Genomic DNA, 13,310 nt, shown 5'->3' on the forward strand with positions numbered 1-13,310 from the left:
CAATACTTAATCTCAAGCCATATTAAAAAGCAGCAATCATCCTAACTATAGCAGTGGTTAAAAATAGAAAATTGATCAGTTAGATTAGATAGTAGGACCCAGAAGCAATAAAACAGTATTCAATAAACAGAAAGACTACTGAGGTAAGGACCCACTTTTCAACATCAAATACAATAACAAACAATATCAAAAACAACAAATCCTACTAGAAAAAAAAGTGAAAATTCTGAGAGAAATTAGGTTTTGTCATACTATCTTCCACAATGAGCTACAAAAAGATATATGGTCTAGCTCTTAAAGATTACATTATAAATAAATTAAAGAAGAAAGGAAGGAGTTAATCTTTATGGCTATGGAATGGGGAATATCTTGAAGCAAACAAATAAAGATTATCCAAAAAGATACAATTGACAATTTTGAGTATGTAATATTTTAAATAGTTTTTGCACAGACAAAATAATAAATAAGAATTAGAATTGGAAAAATAAATGGAGGAAAGTCTTTGCAGGAAATGTCCTTTATAAGCATCTGGTATCTAAAATAAATTAGGAATTGATACAAATATAGAAGCAAAATAACAATTCCCCCAAATAATGAAAGTGAAAGGATATGAACAGGAAGTTCTCAAAAGAAAAAAAACTAATAGCCACCATGTCAAAAATGCTCCAAAACCTTAATAAAACAAATTCAAATTAAAACAACTCTGAAATTCCACATCATTCTCCTGCTATAGGCAAAGATAACAAAGGAAGAAAATGGCAATTGTTGAAGAGGTTAGGGAAAGAAAGGCAAACTAAATGCATTGTTGGTAGAACTGTGAATTCACCCAAACATATTTGAAATCAACTTCAAACTATACCCCCAAAGTCACTAAGCGTCTATACCCTTTGATATAGTGACATCATTACAGATACTTGAATTAAATGGAAAGACTTCTTTGTACAAAAAATTATTTATAAAAGTACTTGTATATCAAAGAAAAACAAACAAAATGGGCACACATCAACTGGAGAATCATTGAACAAACTATGGTATAGGAATGTGATTAGATATCATTACATTAAGAGAAACTTAAAACTTGCCTAAAATCGTATGAAGTGAGAAGAACTAGGAGTGAAATTTACACAATGATATATGATATTGTAATGGAAAACAACTTTTAAAGACTTTGATTACTACAATGATCAATCATGTCTCTTCAATAATGATGATGAAGCATGCTTCCCACCTTTTGATAGAAATGGAATAGTCTCTAGTCTAGTAAACTGTATTTTTTTATAGATAACCAATTTGTGGTTTTGCTTTGCTTGACCCAAACCTATTTACAACAAAAGAAGGGTTTTTTGAAAGGGGAACAGTAGGAAGCAAGTGATGCTGATACCAAAAAATGTAGAAAATACAGAAAAATGTCTATTCATATTTAAAAATATGCAGCAGAGAGCAAAAGGCTATTCAAAAATGATGCAGTTATGAAAGGCATTGATGGTACTATCAACTCAAATTTATATGTATTTTTTTTAAAGTTGTACTTAATAGAGATACATGCTCTTATCTTGAGCTTTTTCTGTTCATATGTAGACATGTTCATTTTTATGCGTGTCAGGTTTACAATAAAAAACAAAAACAAGTAGAAAATGCCCGCAGTAAAGAGGTGAGACATTCCCTGCGGCATTGAAGTAAACTCTTATTGGATGCTAAATAGAAACAGGAACAAGACTCCATCATTTCATGGTCTGAGCAAGTGGAAAAATGTATAGTCATGGTCTAAAGCAGGCCTGTACAACATCCAACCTGGGGGCGGCTTGCAGCCCACCAAATGATTTCACGTGGCCTCCAACAAATGTAGGTTTGCCACTGTCCACTCTCCTGTTTGTCACTTGATCTGTGACAACCAACCATCATCAGTCTGTCTCTAATCTAACCTATCTGTGGCCTGAAGAAGTTTAGCCTATTTTAATTTTGGCCCCTACTTACTGCCAAGTTCTGCAGGTCTGGTCTAAAGAATATGGTTGGATGTTCATGTTCTTGCTTTTATTTTGTTCTGACCTGTGATTTTCTCAGTGTAGAGAAGTCTTTGTGAAGAACTCCCATTACCAATACAGATCAGCAACACTTCTGCAACTTCAAATATTTGAATTGTCTGGAGCACAGAAAAGTTAAATGACTCATCCACTGTTACTCTGTCAGAGGCAGAACTTTAGAAGCAGAACTTTAAATCCCTACTCTGTGATTGGCACTTTACAGTCTCTGGAAATAATAAAAATAAAATGTGGTAAATATCGATGTTATGTTTGTTGTTGTTGTTGAGTAGTTTCAGTCATATATGACTCTTCATGACCTCCTTTTGGGAATTTTCTTGGCAAAGATACAGGAGCAGTTTACTATTTCATTTTCCAGCTTATTTCACAGATGAGGAACTGAGGCAAATAGGGTTAAGTGACTTGCCCAGGATCACAAAACTAGTAAACATCTGAGTCCAGATTTGAACTTTGGAAGATAAGTCTTCCTGACTCCAGGATGGCATTTTATCTACTGCTCCACCTAGCTACCATAGCTGTATGTACATATAGATAGATAGACAGACAGACAGACAGATAGATAAAAATAGTTTGTGTGCATATGCACAAATTTCATATATATAATAACAAATATGTAAAATTTATGTTTTATATTAAAATGAAATATCATGAGTTCTACCTTTTCTTTTTTTGTTATTGGTTTTTGTTTTGTTTTGTTTTGTTTGTTTTGCTTTGGCTAGGCAATGGGGTTAAGTGACTTGCCTGGGGTCACACAAGTAGTAAGTGTTATGTGTCTGAGGCCGGATTTAAACTCAGGTTCTCCTGAGGCCAGTGCCGGTGCTCTATCCATTGCACCACCTAGCTGCCCCAAGATGATTATTAGAGCACCTTAGGGAATGTTTGAGTCTTTGGTTTTATTTTGTTTTGTTTTGTTTTTGGTTAGGCAATGGGGTTAGGTGACTTGTCCAGGGTCACACAGCTAGTTAAGTGTTATGTGTCTGAGACCGAATTTGAACTCAGGACCTCCTGAATCCAGGGCCAGTGCTCTATCCACTGCCCCCAAGTTCTACCTTTTCAAATTAAATGTGGTATACTTTTTCTGAATGATGTTTTCATTGATGAAAACAGTTTTTGAGCTTCTTTTTTGAAATTTCTTTCAGGGTCAGTTATGTCTTACAAAGGAAAACTATCCCATCCAATTATAATTACAGAAGCAGGGGAAAATTATTTTTGAAGATGTGGCTACTGAGTCATTTTAAGAATATGATTGTCTACAAGGTGCCAAAATAACTGGTCATTTAGTAAATTTAGTTTTTTAAGGGGTCCAATTAATGTATTTCTAGAATTAAGAAAAAAAAACTTATTTGCTTAAATTTTTGACTGAATGTTTCAGAACTACATAGACCTAGCACTGGTTCAAAAATTAGAGGTACAGAAAGAAAGGAAATGGAGTCAGTAAACCTCAGAGAAAGAAAGGTAGCAAAGTTTGACAAACTAAATATATGTGAAAACAGCATTACCTCTGTAGAAAAGGGAGAAAAATGAAAAGGTGAGAACACTGGGTAAATATCTCCCATATTTACTTTTTTTAAGTAGATTTTTTTTCTCTCTTCCCTATTAAATATACAAGCTTTTTCTTGTACAGCCCCAGTAAGGGCAAACCTGCTACCATCCTGTAAAACCAATTCTACTTTGCATCCTTACAGTTCCTACCCATGACTCCAACTGTTCTCCATGACCAAACAGAACAAAGCTGGTGCCCCTTTCATATGACATCCTCTAAAAAACATGAAGACAAATATCTTATTCTTCACTTCCCCCACAACCAAGTCTTTTCTCTGCCTTTCTAGTTATTATTGCTCCTAGATTTTTTCCCCACATACCTTTGTGTTTGATTTTAAAGTAAATGAGTTAGGACAAATTGTGCATGCCCTTAATGAATAGAGGAGACAGTCTTTCACAAAGGATATTCTATAGCAAATCACATCTTGACATTCACACAATTAAATAAAGGCATAAAGAATACAGGGCTTCACTGTTTGCTGACTTCAAGCAAATCAATATGTGATTGGCATTCTTCCAACAAGGTGACTCCCATGTATATATCAAAAACATACAAGATTATTTCATAATATAGCAACATAGATAACTATGTTCAAAACTCCTCTAATTATAATTAAACAATATGTAAAACAGAAAAGCATACAGTCACAAATAATGTTTTTATTTTTTTGGAGCATGTTCCACAATTGAATATGCATGTTCTTTATGTAAATAAGTTGATAAATATTTTAAATGCCTATTATGTGCCAAGAATGCTAAATCCTTCATATGCTATTTAGAGATTATATGCTGACTATTTTAAGCCATGAAATATCATAGAATTTCCTAAATGAACTACGTGATTACTCAAAGGAATTTGACTTCACTGCTCCCAGAGGCAAAACAAAAATTTATTAAGTGGTTCTATTGTCTTCTATGACAAATAGTGTGATGGACAACACAAAGGGCTTGTCCAGCAGTATGTGTGCCTGGGAAATATACTGCTTATGGGCCTAGAATTAAATAGGAAGAGGGGACCAGAATGCATTACATTTAGGAAATAGTGCAGTGCTTTTTATGTCCCCAAGTTGCTCTCTGTAACGAAGTCCATCATTATTCTTTCATCAAATAGATTTTATTCATATCTGTTGTTTTTACATTGCCCATATTTCTATCTTTATCCTTTCCCCCCTAAAAGAAAGTCATTCCTCTAATCAAGAAAACCCATCCTTTTAACACTGATATTCTTCCAGTGAAGTTATAAGCCTGTAAATCATGGAATCCCAAGAGCTTTGAAGAATTAAGGTTTTGTATCATCCAAAGAGCGATGTGAAAACTAATGCTGAGGATTAGTCCTCTGCAAACTAGTCTCAAGAAAGTATTCTACAGTACAAGCGATATAAGGAGGAAGAGGCAATGGAGATATGAAGGATTCCATAAACAATGTGAGGCAAAAAACGAAAACATTACCAAGTGAAAAAAGGATAACTAAAGTGTAACCTACATGGTCTACTGTTATATTCACAATATAAAGAGAAAACAAAATCCACAATACTTGAGTGACCTCTCTATTGAATATGTGGAAGGACATGGATGAGACAGGCATGCATGGCTTAGATTCTGCATTTTTGGAGGGGATATAATGATTAGATGACAGATCCATTTAGAGTATTAGAATATAGGAAATAGTTTAACTCTGTTTCTTTCAAATCATAATGGTGGACATAATAATGAACACTGAAATTATCTTTACTGCCCCCCCACAACATGCACGCACACACACACACCCCCCATACACCCATACACACACACACACACACACACACACACACACACACACACACATTCACACACACACATTAATGTTACTGAGAAGAAGAAACAAGGGACTTGCATAAATCTCTAACCTGTATAATTAGCTACCTAATAAATAAATGATTTATATATTTCAGTCTAAGAGAAATCTACATGTAACTCCTTTTTAAGCTAATCACTAGCACATAGGCTCATACATAATAAAATATTGTGACACAATATTCTACCTATCTATAATTTAGGCAATCAAAATAAATGTGCCCTTTTTTCTCCATCAATAAAGGAATCTGAGAATTTTCTTCTTGATTTTCCCTAGTGTTTCTTTAATGACATAATACTAAAAAAGGAAAGAAATCTAAGAACTGGAGTGTGAATACTTAAAATCAAATGAGAGAAAGGTTATTATTTTAAAGGTATTTTTCCTCTCTAAAGTATGTTACAAAAATGAAATATAATTCTTGGATCTTAGTCAATTTTTAGACTGTTCGTAAAATGTTTTCTGAAAAGCATTGTAATAAATAGAAATGTCAGATCCTCTCTACACCTTCACTTACCCAGGAAATAATAATAAATGTAATGGCTACCATTCAACAAGCAAAATAGCACTTTAAATTTTACAAATTGCTTAATATACATTACTTCACTTGGTCTTCATAATAGCCTTCTGAATTAAGTAATACAGGTTTAATTTTCTCCATTTTGTGGATGAGGAAACTAAGACTTAGACATTAGGTTGCTTGTCCTGATCTCATAGATAGTCAGTAAGTGAAGGAAGAAGATTTTAAGTTTTTCTTCTGAATCCAAGTTCATCAATATTTCATTAGTATAAGGTGTCTTGTCCCTGCTGAAAGAGACACTATTATTTAATTATTCAATTACCTCTGTAGAGGTCTTATTCAGTTGGTGGTCACATGATAAAGGCAATCATCCACGAAACATACATTGATAGATCTATGTTTTCATTGATGCAGGTACTACCTCCATCTATGATGATTACTATTTGAGATTTTTTTCCTCTAGCCTAAACCTAAATTTACTTCTTTGTAACTTCTACCTGGTGGTCCTAGATCTGCACTCTAAAGTAAACAGAACAAATCTAGTTACTTTTCCTAACGAAAAAATCTTCAAATATTTGAGGACAGCTAGGCTAAACATTCCCAATCCTCTCACTCTACTCTCCTTTGTATTCCAAGACTCAAAGACATTAACCATACTAGCTCTACATCTCTGGCTACAATCTAGCTCAGGGGTGGGGAACCTGTAGTCTTGAGGCCACATGTGGCCCTCTAGGTCCTCAAGTGGGGCCCTTTGACTGAATTCAAACTTCAAAGAACAAATCACCTTAATGAAAGGATTTGTTCTATAAAACTTGGACTCAGTCAAAAGGCTACACCCAAGGACCTAGAAAGTCACATATGGTCTCGAAGCTGCAAATTACCCACTCCTGAATGCTTATCAAAATCTTCAAACTGTGACAATTTAAACTGAACACAATAATTGAAATGTGGTCTGACTAGGGCAGAATACAGAGGAACTGTCACTTCCTTTTTAAGTGGAAGCTATGCATCTCACTGCAATCCAAGATTGCCTAGTTTCCTTTTTTTTTTTTTATTGAAAAGTCACATTGCTGTGTTTTAGGCCACTAAAAGTTTTTTATTTTTTTAACTACCTCCTTAACAGTGAAACTTAATCTTTCTAACCTTCTGCTTCATTGTTTTAGAAATGAAAGTAGGATTAGATCATGAGATCAATCTTAGAAATCCTTAGAGACAGAAGGGGATTTAGAGACTAATTCTACCTCTCATTTTACAGATGAAAGCACTAAGTCATGAGAAAGGTAAGTAAGAGTAAGGGTAAGAAAGAGAAGTCCTAAGATACAGTACCAGATGTGGGATTTGAACCCATAGCTCTATATAACCTCTAAGGTTCCCTATAGTTCTAAGCCTTCATAGAAAGTTAGCTCATTAGACTGAAATTTCTACTTGATATTGTAATATAGCAGGGTTTTCAATATGCCATTTGTGCTGCCCATTGCTGTCATTTTCCCTACCAGGTTATTTCTCATTAATATCATTAATGCTGCTTTTGTAATCCCATGCTGTAATATTTTTGCACTGAACATGTATCTTTCCATTAATCTGTAAGTTATGTTTTATTTAAATACTTCTGTGACAAAGGTCTCTCATGATTTTAATCTACTGACCAACCACTGCAAAATATCAAAGTTAAAGACATGGGCTTTTACATCTATGGGTTCTCTGGAAGTCTTGGCATAGCCCAAGTATTTAATGGCCTCCATGAAATTTTCCTTAGTGATACACATTGCTTGGACTATTTCTATCCTTAATTCTTGAGAGCAGGAATTGTTTTTCTATGTCTTTGTATTCACACCACTTAGAACAATGCCTTGATTGAAATAAATTTAGTTGTACAAAAGTCATTTGTTATCCTCTTTGAGTTTCTGAACAGACCAGGTGCTCTTAACCTTTTATCCTCTCTCTCTCTCTCTCTCTCTCTCTCTCTCTCTTGCTCTCTGGCATGGCCACCTTTTGCTTGTTACAATCTGGATAGGAACTCCTATTAGAATATAGCGTTTTGCTTTGTTTTTTAATTCATAAAACCACATGTAATTACCAAAGAAACAAATGATACTGAATTATAATTATTAAAATATTCTAAAATAGGTTCATGGCCATCTAGTTAAAAACTCCAGGTTACACTAGCCTCTTCTGCAATTCTATGATTTTCAGCAAAGAGCCTTTACTATGCAGTCAATCAGTCAACAAGGATGTATTAAGTGCCAACAATGTCCCAGTCATTGTGCTAAGCACTGGAGTTAGTAGATTGTGTGAGGCCAGAATCATCTGAACCATTTGTTTCAAAAAAGTTTGGAGAATTTCAAAATCAATAGAAAACTTTTATTTTATCTGGGCCTTTAATCCATCTTCCATTATTCTGGTAAGCATATTTGACAAAATTTGAGAACCTCAAATGATGTCAAAATTCATGATATAGCCATTGAAGATTTGGGGAACATGTATGATTTTGATGTACATATGAGAGCTGTTTTGTCTGAGTAGAACTTTAAAGTCTACATTTTCTATTACTAAATAAAATACTTTATTTAAATCAGTAAAAATTAAAACATAGTATTATCTTAATTTTTTTATATCTCTCAGCAATTGTATTTTAATAATGGCATGGTCTTTTTAATGACTATAAAAACTTCACTGTTCCGTTTTCATATTTCCATTGAGTGTAGCATTGATGTTAAAAATACAATATTTTCATATATGTTTCAAAGAGATAAGAAAATATGTATGTAGCATTTCTATTTGCTTAGGAATTAAATAATTTGTGCTTGTTTCCATTCTCTGGGACTCTTTCCTTCTTTGATATATTTTTCATGTCTTGATTTTTTTTTTCACTCTGCTGCTCTTCTTCCTACAAAATTAGCCACCAGAGAAAATAAGAAAGAGAACATAAGTCATACACCTTTGAACTATCTGGAACTATGACACTTCATCTTCACCCTAGCTATTTTCTAGCCTCTTGCTGCAAATTGGAACTTTAGTGACTATGCCCAAGAAGAACTAAGCCAATGAGCTTCGAAATTTCTGAGGATATGTATTTATATATGTGTGTGTGTGTGTGTGTGTGTGTGTGTGTGTGTGTGTGTATCCCCTACCCCTACCTTTATTTCTTCATGCTTGAAGAATTACATTCAAATCAACTTTAACAACAACTACGGAAAGAGAATCTCAATGGACTATAATATTGTTCCATTCACTATCCCATTAAGTTCCAGAACAAAACACACTTCCCTAGCCACCACTCTTCTATGTGAGGTATATCCCACTTTAAAATTTAAGTTTCTTCAAGACTTAGGCTACCTCACTTTTCTATTTGAATTCCTAGGGCTTAACAGAGTGCTTGGTGCAGAGTAATCACTTTATTTCTAGAAATCATTCATTTTTTCATTTCTTCATCCATTCAACGATCCTTGAATGGCCTTAAAACTACTAGACCCCCATTATGGATTTCTTCTCTAAGTATTGGCTACATTTGTCCACTTTTCACAACTTTAAAGTAGATATAATACCTACTAAGAAGAACTGAAAATAACTAGTAATCTTGATTTAAGAAAATATGAAAGGCATGGAGAATTTCATAGTAAGTTGAATAAATTTTGTGACATCTGTCTTTTCAGGCAAAATCAAATACCTAACATTAATGTTTAAAGTGTAAATGTTTGAAGTGTAAATGCTTAAAGACTTGGAAGTAAGTAAAATGCCATCAAGTTTTCCCAAAGAGAATGGAGTTGAAACCTCTAAGGAACAAATAGCTGACTTCTTTACAAATAATACTGAATGTTCACAGCTGCAATGAGGTAGAAGATAATCTAGTAAGTGCCAGCTGAAGAAGAAATAAGTAGTGATTACTGAGGGATGCTGAGATGGATATTTAAAATTGTAACCATAACAATAGATGGCTTTTTCTCTCCCTACAAGACATATTTAGATGTTACAGAGAACTCTCCAAATCCTGTTAAATTTAGTAATTGCTGCCCACTTTTGTTAATATAATAAAATAAAAAGGAATCTAGATTTTCCAAAAATCATCAGATCATAATCAAGAAATTGAAGACTATAGGGGGCCATGGGGTCTTTTTATTTCAGATTTTAAAATTGCAAATGCACTAGAAGAGATGGGATTTCCTTTTTTTTTTTTTTAGGAACTGATCAGCTAGTTAAGAAGATGATATCTTCTGTGGAAAAGCCAAGATGGGGTAGAGAAGCCAGGAAGCTGCCTGAGTTATATCAAATTTCCCTTAGAAACAACATTAAATCAGGTCTAAACAGATCCTGGAGTGACAGAACCCATAAAAAAGATGGAGTAAAATAATTTTCCAGCTTGAGATAACTTAGAAGGACTTCAGGAAAAGTCTGTTTCACTTGAGTAAAAGAGGAGCACAGCCCAGGACAGACAGTGTCTGAGTAAGACAGGGGGAAGCTCTTAGCCACAACACAGATCAGCAACTGAGGTCCTTGGTCTTGGCTCAGAAGCCCAGCCACAAGGCCTCTAGCATCAGCACAGAAGACAAATTGTGAACCTTGGAGCCCCAACAAAATAAGAACGACTAAGCCCGCCCACCACCCGCATGATGGGCAAACTGCAAGCACCTGAGGCCCCAGTTTGGAAAGACAGTGACAAGGCCCCTAAACCCCAGCATAAGAAGCTTGGGATAGTGCCCCCTGTGCCCCAGGAAATAGACCAAATAATGAGTAAGAAACAGAAGAAAGCCCTAACCATATAAAGCTACTATGGCAACAAGGAAGATCAAAACACAAACTCCGAAGAGACAACAAGTTAAGCCAAAGGGAAATATGAATTGATCTCAAGCCAAAAAGTCCTCTCTGAAGAGCTCAAAAAGGATCTTTAAAATTATGTAAGAGAGGTAGAAGAAAATTAGGAAAAGAAATGAGACCTACGCAGGAGAATTATGAAAAAAAGTCAATAGTTTGGAAAAGGAAGCACAAAAATCAAATGAAGAAAATAAGTGCTGAAAAAATACAACTGGCCAAATGGGAAAAAAAATCCATGGAAGAAAACAACCCCTTCAAAAGTAAAACTGGCCAAATGGAAAAGGAGGTACAAAAGCTAACTGAAGAAAATAATTCCTCAAAAAATTAGAATTGGGGAAGTGGAAGCTAATGATTCTCTGAGACTTCAAGAATCATTTGACCAAAATCAAAAGAATGAAAAAATAGAAGAAAATATAAAATACATCATTGGAAAAACAACAGACCTAGAAAATAGGTCCAGGAGAGATAATTTAAGAATTATTGGACTATCTAAAAGCCATGGGTTTTGTTTTTTGTTTTTTTTTAAAGAGCCTGGAAAGCATCTTTCAAGAAATTATCAAGGAAAATTGTCCTGATATCCTAGAACCATAGGGTAAAATAGTCATTGAAAGAATCCAGCAATTACCTCCTGAAAGAGATCCCAAAATGAAAACTCCAAGGAATATTGTACTCAATTCAGGAATTATTAGATCAAGGAGAAAATACTGCAAGAAGACAGAAAAAAAAACATTTTAAATATCAAGGAACCACAGTCAGGATCACGTGGGACTTAGCAGCTTTTAACTTAAAGGACGGGAGGGCTTGGAGTATGATATTTGAGAAAGCAAAGGAGCTTAGATTATAACCAAGAACCAACTACCTAGCAAAACTAAGCATAATCTTTCAGGAGAAAAGATGGAAAAGATGCTCATTCAATGAAATAGGGTATTTTCTTTTTTAAAAAAATATTTACTTATTTTTAGTTTTCAACATTCACTTCCATAAGATTTTGAGTTTTAGATTTTCTCCTCCTCCCTCTCTTCTCTCCTCCCCAAGATGGCATGCAATCTGATATAGGCGCTACTTATACCTTCATACTAAGCATATTTTCAGAGTAGTCATGATATAAAGAAGAATTAGAACTAATGGGAGGAACCACAAGAAAGAAGAAACAAAAAACAACAAAACAAAAGGAAAGCAAATAGTATGCTTCCATCTGCCCTCAGCCTTCATAGTTCTTTCTCTAGATGTGCATAGTATTTTACATCGTGAGTCTTTTGGAGTTGCCTTAGATCATCACATTGCTGAGAAGAGCTAAGTCTATCAAAGTCAGTCATTCCATAATGTGACTGTTACTGTGCACAATTTTCTCCTAGCTCTGATCATTTCACTCAGCATTAGTTCATATAGGTCTTTCCAGGTTTTTCTGAAATCTGCCTTCATGAATAGTATTCCATTGCATTCATATACCACAATTTGTTCAGCTTTCCCCAACTGATGGGCATACCCTCAATTTCTAATTCTTGGCCACCACAAAAAGAGCTTCTCTAAATATTTTTGTACATGTGGTTCCTTTTTCCCATTTTTATGATCTCTTTGGGATACAGACCTAAAAATGTTATTGCTGGGTCAAAGTGTATGCACAGTTTCATAGCCCTTTGTCCATAGTTCCAAACTGCTCTCCAGAATAGTTGGATCAGTTCACAACTTCACCAGCAATGCTTTAGTTTTCCAATTTTCCCACATCTTCTCCAACAGATATCATTTTCCTGTTTTGTCATGTTAGGCATTCTGATAGGTGTGATGTGGTCCCTCAGGGTCATTTTGATTTGCATGAAATAGGAGGCTTTCAAACTTTCCTGATGAAAAGACTAGAACTGAACAGAAAATTCTATCTTCAGACACAAGACTCAAGAGAAGGATAAAAAGGTAAACACAAAATAAAGAAAGCAAACAAACATATTATTCAATAAGATTTAAACTATTTTCCTTGCATGGGAAAATGATACTTGTAACTCTTGAGAACTACATCTCTGTTAGGGCAATTAAAGAGAGTCAAAATAGACAAAGGGTATGGATATAAATTGATTTTGATATGATAGTTTTAAAAATAAGGTGTAGAAAAGGATTCTACTGTGAGAAGAGGAAAGAGAGGCAGAATAAGATAAAGTACATCACATAAAAAGGGACAAAAGACCTATTACAATACAGAGAAAGAAGGGAAGGGAGGAGCATTGTTTGAACTTTACTCTCATTGGAGTTGGCTTAAAGAGAGAATAACATATACACTCATTTGGGTATAGAAATATATCCTACCGTATATGGAAGTAGTAGGGGAAAGGGGGAAGAAAAGGGAATGGGGCTGATAGAAGGGCGGGCAAATTGAGGGAGGCAGTTGTCAGGTGAGGAGGGACAGAGTGAAAGGGGGAAAAATAGGATGGAGAGAAATACACAGTTAATAATCATGCCTGTGAATGCTAACGGGATGAACTCTCCCATAAAACAAAAGCAGATAACAGAGTGGGTCAAAAAACAGAGTCCTATAATACACTGTTTACAAGAAACACATTTGAAACAGAGAGATACACAC

Source organism: Phascolarctos cinereus, unplaced genomic scaffold (genome assembly GCF_003287225.1).
Source record: "Phascolarctos cinereus isolate Bilbo 61053 unplaced genomic scaffold, phaCin_HiC Scaffold_9;HRSCAF=440, whole genome shotgun sequence".
In the NCBI taxonomy this organism is placed as follows: Eukaryota; Metazoa; Chordata; class Mammalia; order Diprotodontia; family Phascolarctidae; genus Phascolarctos; species Phascolarctos cinereus.